The sequence below is a fragment of the Rhinolophus ferrumequinum genome, chromosome 10 (assembly GCF_004115265.2).
Source record: "Rhinolophus ferrumequinum isolate MPI-CBG mRhiFer1 chromosome 10, mRhiFer1_v1.p, whole genome shotgun sequence".
In the NCBI taxonomy this organism is placed as follows: domain Eukaryota; kingdom Metazoa; phylum Chordata; class Mammalia; order Chiroptera; family Rhinolophidae; genus Rhinolophus; species Rhinolophus ferrumequinum.
In genome coordinates, this window is record NC_046293.1 from 83,301,783 (window position 1) to 83,313,488 (window position 11,706).

At 38.4% G+C, this 11,706-nt stretch overlaps 1 non-coding gene across 1 annotated transcript; it reads left to right on the top strand.

The window, feature by feature from the left end:
• Positions 1-8,878: 8,878 nt before the first annotated feature.
• Positions 8,879-8,985, top strand: LOC117029514 (U6 spliceosomal RNA). The gene has a single exon (XR_004424251.1). It is a non-coding gene; the product is annotated as a U6 spliceosomal RNA (small nuclear RNA).
• Positions 8,986-11,706: the final 2,721 nt, after the last annotated feature.

Below are 11,706 nucleotides of genomic sequence, written 5' to 3' on the forward strand. Positions count from 1 at the left end.
GAGGACCCCTGAACTCAAGAATGAGTTTAGTGCCTTATAAAAGAGAGCCCTGGGAGCCCTCTCCCTGTCTGCTAAGTGAGAATGCAGAGAGAAGGTGCTGTCTGTGAACCAAAAATCAGACCTTTAGCAGACACCAGTCTTCTGGCTTCCTGATCTTATATCTTCCAGCCTCTAAAGCTGTAAGAAATAAATGTTGTTTGTAAGCTACCCAGTCAATGGTGTGTTTGTTGTAGCAGACTGAATGGATGATGATGATATTGATGATGACGGTGATGACAGATAGAGATCAATGAAAACAACATGCAGATGCACATAAAGACCTATAGTCTGCACAGAGATATACTCGTATATGGCACACCTATGTTCATAGATTTTTATCTAGGCCTATACACATAGACACGTGTCTAAAAACATCTCATTATTCACTCTTAATATAATTAAGAAAAGTGGATAAAGCCTTTGATTTTACTGATTCAAATTGACTAGGTGCCATCAGGGATTTTCCTAAAACATCACTTGAAATTTTTAATTCAAATGTGAGCTCTATGGTTAGAAAAAGTGCAGCGATCTTGAATAAAATCCAGACAATAACAGGAACTGAGTGAAGAAACGTCAGGGCTAAAGACAAAGAGCTAAGGAAAAGCATAAACCTAGACCTAATTTAACCTGTAAGCCCCAAAGTAGTATGGGATTAGTTAACCTAGTACCAATGAGTTCTCCATAAGGGCTTTATCATTAGCCTGAATAATAGGAATTTAGTCGGCCCAGAATTATTAGAGACCTAAACCATTGGTTAATAATAAAGTTTTCCCAAGCAGTATGCTAACACTGCACATATTTTAAACAAAATTAAACATTGGCACAGACCACATTTCCTGGGATACAACCCAGTGTTGCCTGCATAGTGTACTGGATAACTAAACAATCTTCATACCTAGTGGGTGATATATTTGTCTGCTCACTTAAGTGGCATACCTGTTTTAAGATGGGGTCTACTTAAGGACTGTTCAAAGACTAGGAGTGCTGCCTAAAGATGGGGGTAGGTCCTAGAAGAACTCACGATATATAAGTAAACGTTTGAGCTGGTTCTTGAAGAGAAAGACGTTAAGAGGAAGACCTAGATTGGTACTCAGAACTGTTAGAGAGAAAAATATCCCAGACAATGGGAATGGGATTAACAAATGCCCTGGAGCAAGAAAGAGCATGGTTTGTCTGAGGAACACAGAAGAATTAAGAGTGGTTAGATTATAAAACACATGAGGGAGTATAAGATTGAAATCTGAAAAATTATCCATTCCATCCTAAAAAACTAGGTTTTCCACAGGCCTAAGAATCACATCTCTTTGGCAATAGAGATCATGTAATACTCCTCACCCCCACAATCGTACGGTATTTAATGTGCGATATTTTCACCTTGGTTAACAATGGAACATTCATCAAAATTCCAATGCCAGTTGGCCAAGCAAACGCTGCCTTGCTTAAAAAACTACATAAACTATTTAAGTTAGAAAACTTTAAATAAATAAATACATATTTATGTATCCCTCAAGAATGCTGCCTTCCATTTTTACCGATTTTTATTTTCTCTATATACTAAAGGACTAACCTCATTATAATTCCCAGGAGTATACTATCTTTCCCACTAAAGAGAGAGGGGAAAAGATAAATTTCCAGGGATGGTTTTGCACACAAATGACAGACACAGGTTTCTAAAAGACAGTTTCCAACTTGTTAATACTTTTCAATACGCAACAGCTGTAATCCTTGAAAGAGATAAATATTCATGGGACAAACCATTTATATGTATCAAATGTATATTCATGAACAAATGGCTTCCCCTGCCTTTAATAGTGTTTGCTGTTCATTCAGTGAAGAATGGACCAAGCTTACCCTGACTGTTATTGCTGAGTCTCTACTGCTACATCTCCTGAATGTCAGTTCTGCAGTCCTTTACAGACAGCACAATAGCCATGGAAAACACAAAAATGTTCCCAGAATCACTGCCCACTCATTTCAGATTGGATAGCAGCACCACCCTGCACCAAGCATTAATGGCAGGTTTTATATGGCTGTCAAATTATTTTTCAGGAAAAACATTCTATATTGAAAACTTGTGTGTCCATGTGTGTACTGTAATATCCATGGTTGACCCTCCTTTATCAAATATGACTTGTCGCAGCACTGCCCTCCCAACAGGCTTTATTAAGAATCCTGGAGGGAGAATTTGCATACATTGAACAACAGTCTCAAGTAATTGTCAGCATCCAGTTGCCATGGCCCTGCTCAGAGTGTTCTAGGCAGCATGGAAGCAAAGAATGACAACGCAGACTATGCAGCAGAAGTCTCTGTTATTCAGTAGGTGTCGGGGATGGTATGTGTTTTTGAAAATTGACATAATGTTTGATAAAACTGATGTTTGCTCCATTAATTTCTCCAGGAGGGCAGAAAGAATAGAACCAAGTGATGAAATGTGCCTTTTGTTGAATAAGAATAAAGACTCATCACAAAGTTTTAAGGCATGGTTCAAAGCCTGTTAAAAATAGTAGTAGTAGCAGTACTAATATCACTTAAATTATAACATGCAGGTAAAAGAGCTGTCAGCTTTGCAGACAGGGTCTCCCTGCTCCCTCTCTCAATTCTTGTCATCTCCTTGCCCTTTGTAAGGGCCACAAGAAAATAATTCCAACTCCGTCAGAAATGCCAACTTTTCCCTTTCTCTCTTATGGTATTTGCTGTCCATCCACTCTAAGAGATGTGCTTTTAAGACCGTTATGATAAACTAAAACTATGATTTGCTACCATTGCCTCCCATACTTTTTTTTTTTAATAAAAATACCTAGTATCTGGATTTTAGTTTGCAAAGTTAAGTTATACCTTCTCCCTCTTGGTAGCTTATACAATATATTGTACCAGAATCTAACTTGTCTTATAAAACATGAAATGATTTTAGCTCTTTGTGTTACAGGACTGAGATTGCATATAACAACCAGTGAGGAGGAAATTTTGTTGGATATGTCAAGGTTCCAGAAATATCATGGATTATAGCTGTATTGGCTATGAGGAAGGTGAACCTCTCTATAAATGAAATGGTTTCTGTATTTAAACTATAGCTTTGTTATTGAAAACAAAGCTAATTTTGCCTTGAATTATACTATGAAAATTAAACCTTTCATCAGAAAGAGTTCCTGAAGTTTCTATAAATAAATAGAGGAAGTTCTTTAGAGGGTAATGAGTCCTTTCAGACCTACAGTGAATTTCCTAGGCCCCTCCTATGTCTCATTATATAGTTTGAGGCATGTTGCTATCATCTGTTTCCCCATCTCAATGAACTGCTTATAACGTGTCAGATTTTTCTGTCAATTTTATGTTATCCTTACTAATGAAGAGGAGTCCATATTGTCATTCTATGGCATACTACAATTGTCAGTTACTTTATCAGAAGTAAAAGTAATATAAAAGGCATAGGAATTGATTGCACCTAATACATTCATTTATTTAAATTATTTCTTCCATGCCCATTATGTTCTAGGACTGTGCTATTTGCTGTAGACACAGTGTCTTCTTTCAAGACATTTTTAGTCTAACAGAGAAACCAAATCAAATAGCCATACAGTTAGAATGCAGTCTGCTAAGTATTCCAGTGGAGGAAGTATAGGGCGTTAAGGGATTTGGTGAGTTTAAGACACTTGCCCAAATTCCCAGAACCAGAAAGCAATAAAGCCTGAATTTGAACTCAAATTTTCATGCTCTTAACTCTATACATACTGCTTATAGGAAATACTGATTTAGCTGTGCTCAATCCCCCATATGTAGGAATAGCCACTTCAGAAGAGCCACAGGAAATTTTCTCCTTCTGCGCTTACTAGGTAGGACTGCTTAGAATTACATCACATGGTTGATCTTAGCCACAAAGGAGGCAGAAGCTGGGAAGTAGAAAACAGGAATCTCATGACTCATTGAGTGAGGATTCTACTAGAAAACAGGAATGGCATAAAGGCTCTGGCTACAAGTTGGGTCTGTTCCTGTCCCCATGATGTTCTTGAATCTCCTTAAGGCTTGGGACCACATGGATTGAGGCTGGAATGGGGCTCACTCCACCAGTTCACCCACCCATGGAAAAATTGCTATCCACTACTCTCTATAGGTTCACTTGATAAAAGGCTGTTGCCTTAAGACAGAGGGGTGATAACACAGATCCAGCCTCCTATTGGCTCCTTTGCTTTATATTCCCCACCCTAATATCTGCTGGAGTCCATACTAGAACCCCTCGTCATTCCTTTCACCACCTCCCCAACTCCCACATGTCAGTGGTTAGATTCTCAGTCAACTTTTAGTCTAGTGCCAACCATGATGTCTTAAAGTAATAAACTAATCATGACACAGAAACTAACCCTAACATCTCACAATGTTTCAAAATTGTGGCCAAACTGAGAACCATCTCCCAAAAGCAGAATGACTTCTTCCCATTGTCCAACATTTCAGAATTAACAGAAGGTCCAGGAAGGAATGGAAATTAAGATGGGAAGAAGAAAGGGACTAACTACAAGCCAAATACCATGCTGGGCACTTTCTAATGTTTTACTTCACCAAAAACTCAAAATAATGCTTGCAAATCAGAGAAGGGGGAGGAGATCCAAGATGACGAAGTAGATAAACACTGTGCTTGTCTCATCCCATGAACACATCAAAATTACAACTAAATTATAGAACAATCAACCTGGAGAACCATCTGAAATCTAGCTGAACAGAAGTTTTATAATTAAGGATATAAAGAAGAAACCATGTTGAGACTAGTAGGAGGGGCAGAGATGCCAAACGTGCTGGTCCCACACCCATGTGTGGCAGTTGAAAATCAGTAGAGATATCTCAACAACAGAGGTTCCCCATGTAGGAGCGAGGGACCCCATCCCTTCACACCAGGCTACCCAGCCCGAAGTACTGGTGCCAGGAGGAGGAGCCCCCACAACATCTGACTGTGAAAAACAGTGGGGATTCTGGGTGGGACAGAAGGCTTCTGGAAACCCTGACACCTTCTTAAAGGGCCTGCACAGATACTCACTCTGGGCTCCAGTGAAGAGACCATGACTCTGGACGTGTCAGAAACATATGGGGAGAAACTGAGTTGTTTAACTTTGGAGCGAGGACTGGAGGGACAGTCTCCTCTGTGTGGGGTCTTTCTCCCTGTGTCCAGAAAGTGGGCGCCATCTTTCCTGTGTTGAGCCCGCCCCCACAGGCCAAATCTGAATCTGATTGGCCTGATGAACTCCACTGCTCCATTCTGCTGACTCACTGAGACCCTGCCTCACTGAACTTGCCTACTGAGAGGATTTACTAGCAGCTGAACCTTACGGGATCCGGCAGGTGGCAGCAGGCCTCAGGGTGTCCTGGCTTTTTGCAGAGCTACCTCAGACCTGGTACTGGTGGTAGTTGTCCTTGTTTCACAGTGTGTCCTCTCTCACGCACCTTCAGATACAGCACAGGCAGCGACCAACTGTGGAGTGCTTTGTAGCTCCTACCAAGTATTTCCCAGCAGTGGCTAACCTGGACCTCAACCAGAGCCCTTCCAAAGAGGCCCCAGAACCAACATAATTGGAGGTTGTCTTCTGGAAGTCAAACCTCTCTATAAATGAAATGGTTTCTATATTTAAAATATAGTTTTATTATTGAAAACAAAGTTACTTTTGCCTTGAATTATATTATGAAAATGAAACCTTCATCAGAAAGTGTCCCTGAAGTTTCCATAAAAAACAGAGGATGTTTTCTAGAGGGTGATGGGTCCCTGTAGACCTACAGTGAATTCTCTGGTCCCCTCCCACTTCTGATTGTATGGTTTGAGGCATATGGCTATCATCTTTTTCTCCATCTCAATGAACGGCTTAGTATATGTGTCAGATTCCTCTGTTAAATTTATGTTATCCTTACTAATGAAGAGGAGTCCATATTACCATTCAATAGCATACCACAATTGTCAGTTACTTTATCAGAAGTAAAAATAATATAAAAGGCATAGGAATTGATTGCACCTAATGCATTCATCTCTTTGAATTATTTCTTCCATGTCTATTATGTTCCAGGACTGTGCTATTTGTTGTAGACACAGCATCTTCTCTTAAGACGTTTTTCAGTCTAACAGAGGCAGAGGTGGGGGTGAGTGAAAAGGAGAAAGGAATTAGGAGTACAAATTGGTTGTTACACAGCAGTCATGGAGACATAGGGTATAGCATGAGGAACATAGTCAATAATCTTGTAATAACTAAATAACTATATATTTGTTTGTGTGATAGATGGAAAGGCATTGGGAAGCATGGTGGAGAAGGTGAAGGCATTAAGAAGTACAAATTGGTAGTTACAAAATAGTCATGGGGATGTAAAGGAAAGCACAGGGAATATAGTTAATAATATTGTAATAACTATGTAGAGTGCCAGTCAGGGTGATCTCTTCTTAAATTATATAAACATCTAAGCACTATGCTATCCACCTAAAATTAGTATAAAATTATATTGAATGTTAACTGTAATTGAAAAATTTTAAAAGGGAGGAAAAAGTAAAGGGGAGAAAGAGGTCCAAATTTCCAGGTATAAAACAAAGTCATTTGGATGTAGCACACAGCATAAGAGATATATATATATATATATATATATATATATATATATATATATATATATAGTCAATAATATTGTGATAACAGGATATGGTGTCAGATGGTTGCTGATCACTTCTTTAGGTATACAAATGCTAAATAACTATTGTGTACACTTGAAACTAATGTAATATCACATACTAGCTATGTTTTAATAAAAATCTTTAAAAAATAAAATAACCCTTGCAGGCGTGTGTTATTGATTGAGAAAAAGAAGCAGTGAGATTAAATGTCATTGCTGAGGTCACATAGCCAGTAAGTGCCAGATCCAAGATGTAAATTCAGTCATGGACCCTTTTCCACTTTGGTGCTTGTTCCTGCAGACAGATGTGTCCTGGAACTCAGGTTGAAAGAGGGGATGAATTCACCTTTACATAGAAACTGAAAGGCATTTTGATTCATCTTTTCTCATCCAAATACAGAAAAATTGTATACCAGATATTTTACAAAGAGAAGCATAAAAGATGTAGAACGACACTGAAAAATTATATATGCACCACAAGGAATTCAGTTCCTCAGAGTCACCAGGACTAATAAGCACTCCAGAAGGCGGGGAACTAGGTTCCTCTCCTGGGAAAACTGCTGAGGGGAAGCTGTTGGCTTGGGAAAGGAGGATTGGTGGCCCAGACCCAGCCTCCCACTGGTTCTGTAACTGAATCTGCAACAACTGAAATTTCACCTCAGCACAGAATCCCTTTGTAAGTTTTGGTTCTGGACTGGGAGCCCAAAGGCGAGCGGTAGGGGAAGGCGGGGGGAGGAATCAGTTAAGGCCTCCGTGGCAGAGGTGAGCACTGAGGGGAGGCAGGAAAACTGTGAAATGTGTGGTTAGCCTCTCTCATTAGGTCAGTGTGACTACCTTATCCTAGGACGTCATAGATTGGTATTAACTAACAGTTGACTGAGAACCTAAACATTAACACATTCTGAGTCCTAAAAAATTCACCACTAGAAATGAATTTTACAACCTAACACTGTTGTTATTTCCGAATTTTTTCATTTTATACATACCATATATAATACGAGTATATTATATTTAGTATATACATTACACATGTATTTTATACATATACATTACAAATAAATGTATATATAAATATATGATATATGTGTATATATTATATATACATACATATATACATATGTGTGCATATACATGTTATATATGCTATATATGTTATATATGTGTGTGTGTGTGTGTATATATATATGTATATATAAAATTGACTAGCCTTAGAGATATCTTGAAAAGAATTTGCAATTGCAAAGGTATGAAGCTACTGTAAGACCCTTCATAGTGGGAAATTTGCCACTACAGTTCTTAGCAGTCATCAGCAGGCATAGATGAATATCATAGTTTTTCACTGTTGGGCCAGGACAAGTTGACTATTGAATTTAGGACAATTTTTAGGCTTTTAAGAGCATCGGAGCTTCTATGCTGATATCCTCAGCCAATGTTCATTGTTCATATTCTACTGAGCCCCATCGAAGCACCAGGAACTCTGTGTAAGATGAGCCTTGAGGCCTCTGTGCAGTGTGACAAGCTTCCACTTGTAGGGTGCATTAGCCAAGGTTCTTCAGAGAAACAGAATCAATAGGGCATATATAGATAAATAGGAAGCGATTTATTATGAGAGATTAGCTGAGGCGATTATGGACTGAGATCTGCCATTTGTAAACCGGAAGCCTAAGAAAGCCAGTGGTGTAGTTCCAGTCCTAACACAAAGACCTACGAACCAAGGGCCTGATGGTGTAAATCCCAGTCTATGTCCAAAGGCCCAAGAACCAGGGAAATTATGGTATCAGTACCAGTCCAAGTCCAGAGGCCCGAGGCCCAGGAGTGCCAATGTGCAGCTCAGGCAGAGAACAATTTCACCCTTTCTCCACCTTTTTGTTCTATTCAAGCCCTCAACATATTGGATGGTGCCTTCTTGCACTAGCTAGAGCCATCTGCTTTACTCAGTTCATCAATTCAAACCTAATCTCTTCCAAAAACACCCTCACAGACACATCTCGAAAGAATGTTTTACCAACTATCTGGACATCCCTCAGCCGAGTCAAGTTGACACATAAAATTAACCATCACACAGGAAAATTTAAAATTTTTTGAATGCAAATCTTCACCTGGCTATAAGTTACCTGATTGTAGTATACTTATACATCCATTTCAAACAACCAATAGAATTACTCAGAGCGCCATCTTTGGCTTCTGATTCCTTCATGTTAAAAATTCACCTCCAGTGCTCGCTTCGGCAGCACATATACTAAAATTGGAACGATACAGAGAAGATTAGCATGGCCCCTGCGCAAGGATCACACGCAAATTCATGAAGTGTTCCATATTTTTCGCATCATAGGAATACCAGAAGGTGAGAGAGTAAGCAAGGGATTGAGAACATATTTGAAGTAATAATGTCTGAAAACTTCCCCAACCTGATGAAGGAAACCAACATACAAGTCCAGGAAGTGCAGAGAGTTCCAACCAGGATTAACCCAAACAGGTCCACACCAAGACACATTATAGTTAAAATGGCAAAGCTTAAAGACAAAGAGAGAATCCTAAAAGCAGCAAGAGAAAGACGGAGGGTTACATACAAGGGAACTCCCATAAGACTATCAAATGATTTTTCTACAGAAACATTGAAGGCCAGGAGGGAGTGGCAGGAGATACTCAAAGTGATGGAAAACAAAGGCCTACAACCTAGATTGCTTTATCCAGCAAGGCTATCATTTAAAGTTGATGGAGAGATAAAGAGCTTTCCAGAAAAAAATAAGCTAAAGGAATTTATTACAACCAAGCCAGCATTGCAAGAAATACTAAAAGGACTTCTGTAAATAGAAGAAAGATCAAAACAACCTAACTACAAATTTAAAAATGGCAATAACTATGTACCTATCAATAATCACTTTAAATGTAAATGGATTAAATGCTCCAATCAAGAGACATAGGGTGCCTGACTGGATAAGAAAGCAAGACCCTTGTATATGCTGTATACAAGAGATTCACCTCAGAACAAAAGACACACACAGGCTGAAAGTGAAGGGTTGGAGTAAGATATTTCATGCAAATGGAAACGAGAAAAAAGCTGGAGTTGCAATACTTATATCTGACAAAATAGACTTTAAAATGAAGAACATACTAAAAGATAAAGATGGGCACTGTATAATAATAAAGTGATCGATACGACAAGAGGACATAACCCTAGTAAACATCTATGCACCCAACATAGGAGCACCTAAATATATAAAATAGGTACTGACTGACATAAAGACAGAGATCAACAGTAACACTATTATAGTAGAGGACTTCAACACACCCCTGACAACAAGGGACAGGTCTTCCAGACAGAAAATCAATATGGAAACAACAGCCTTAAATGATACATTGGACCACTTGGATTTAATCGATATTTTCAGAACATTTCACCCCAATGCTGCAAAATACACATTTTTCTCAAGTGCACATGGAACATTTTCCAAGATAGATCATATGTTAGGCCACAAAACAAGTCTTGATAAATTTAAGAAAATTGAAATCATACCAATTGTCTTCTCTGATCACAATGTTATGAAATTAGAAATGAACTACAGGAAAAAAACTGGAAGACACACCAATTCATGGAGGCTGAATAACTTATTACTAAATAATGAATGGGTCAAGCAGGAGATCAAGGAAGAAATCAAAAGATATCTCGAGACAAACGAAAATGAAAACACGACAACCCAAAATCTATGGGATGCCGTGAAAGCAGTCCTAAGAGGGAAATTCATAGCTTTGCAGGCCTACCTAAAGAAACAAGAAACATCACTAATCAACAGTTTATCTTCACATTTAAGGGATTTGGAAAAAGAACAGCAAAATAAGCCCAAAGGGAGCACAAGGAAGGAGATAATAAAGATCAAAGCAGAAATAAATGAAATAGAAACCAGAAAAACAATACAAAAGATCAATGAATCCAAGAGTTGGTTCTTAGAGAAGATAAACAAAATCGACAAACCTTTAGCCAGACTCATTAAAAAAAAGAGAGAGAGGACCAAAATTAATAAAATCAGAAATGAAAGAGGAGAAGTGACAACGGACACTGCAGAAATACAAAAAGTTTTAAGTTACTATGAGCAACTATATGCCAACAAATTTGACAATTTGGAAGAAATGGACAACTTTCTAGAGGCGTACAAACTTCCAAGGCTAACTCAAGAAGAAACAGAAAACCTGAATAGACTGATTACCACCACGGAAATTGAATCAGTAATCAACAGTCTCCCAACAAACAAAAGCCCTGGACCAGATGGCTTTACAGGTGAATTTTACAAAACGTTCAAAAAAGAACTATCACCTATTCTCCTCAAGCTCTTCCAAAAAATCCAGAAGGAAGGAAGACTCCCAAACACTTTTTACAAAGCCACTATCACCCTGATCCCAAAATCAGACAAAGACACCACAAAAAAAGAAAACTACAGGCCGATATCTCTAATGAACATGGATGCAAAAATCCTCAACAAAATATTAGCGAACAGAATTCAGCAATACATTAAAAAGATCATTCACCATGATCAAGTGGGATTCATCCCTGGTATGCAACGGTGGTTCAACATCCGCAAATCAATTAATGTGATACACCACATAAACAAAATGAAAAATAAAAATCACATGATCATATCAATAGATGCAGAAAAAGCATTTGATAAAATCCAACAGACATTTATGATAAAAACCCTTAAGAAAGTGGGAATAGAGGGATCATATCTCAACATAATAAAGGCCATATATGACAAACCCACAGCTAACATCATTCTCAATGGGGAAAAGCTAAAACCATTCCTCCTAAGATCAGGAACAAGGCAAGGTTGCCCACTATCTCCGCTTCTATTCAACATAGTTCTAGAAGTTCTTGCCACAACAATCAGACAAGAAAAAGAAATAAAAGGCATCCAGATTGGTAAGGAGGAAGTAAAGTTATCATTGTATGCAGATGATATGATACTATATATAGAGAACCCTAAAGACTCCACCAAGAAGCTGTTGGAGCTGATAGATGAATTTAGTAAAGTAGCAGGATACAAAATT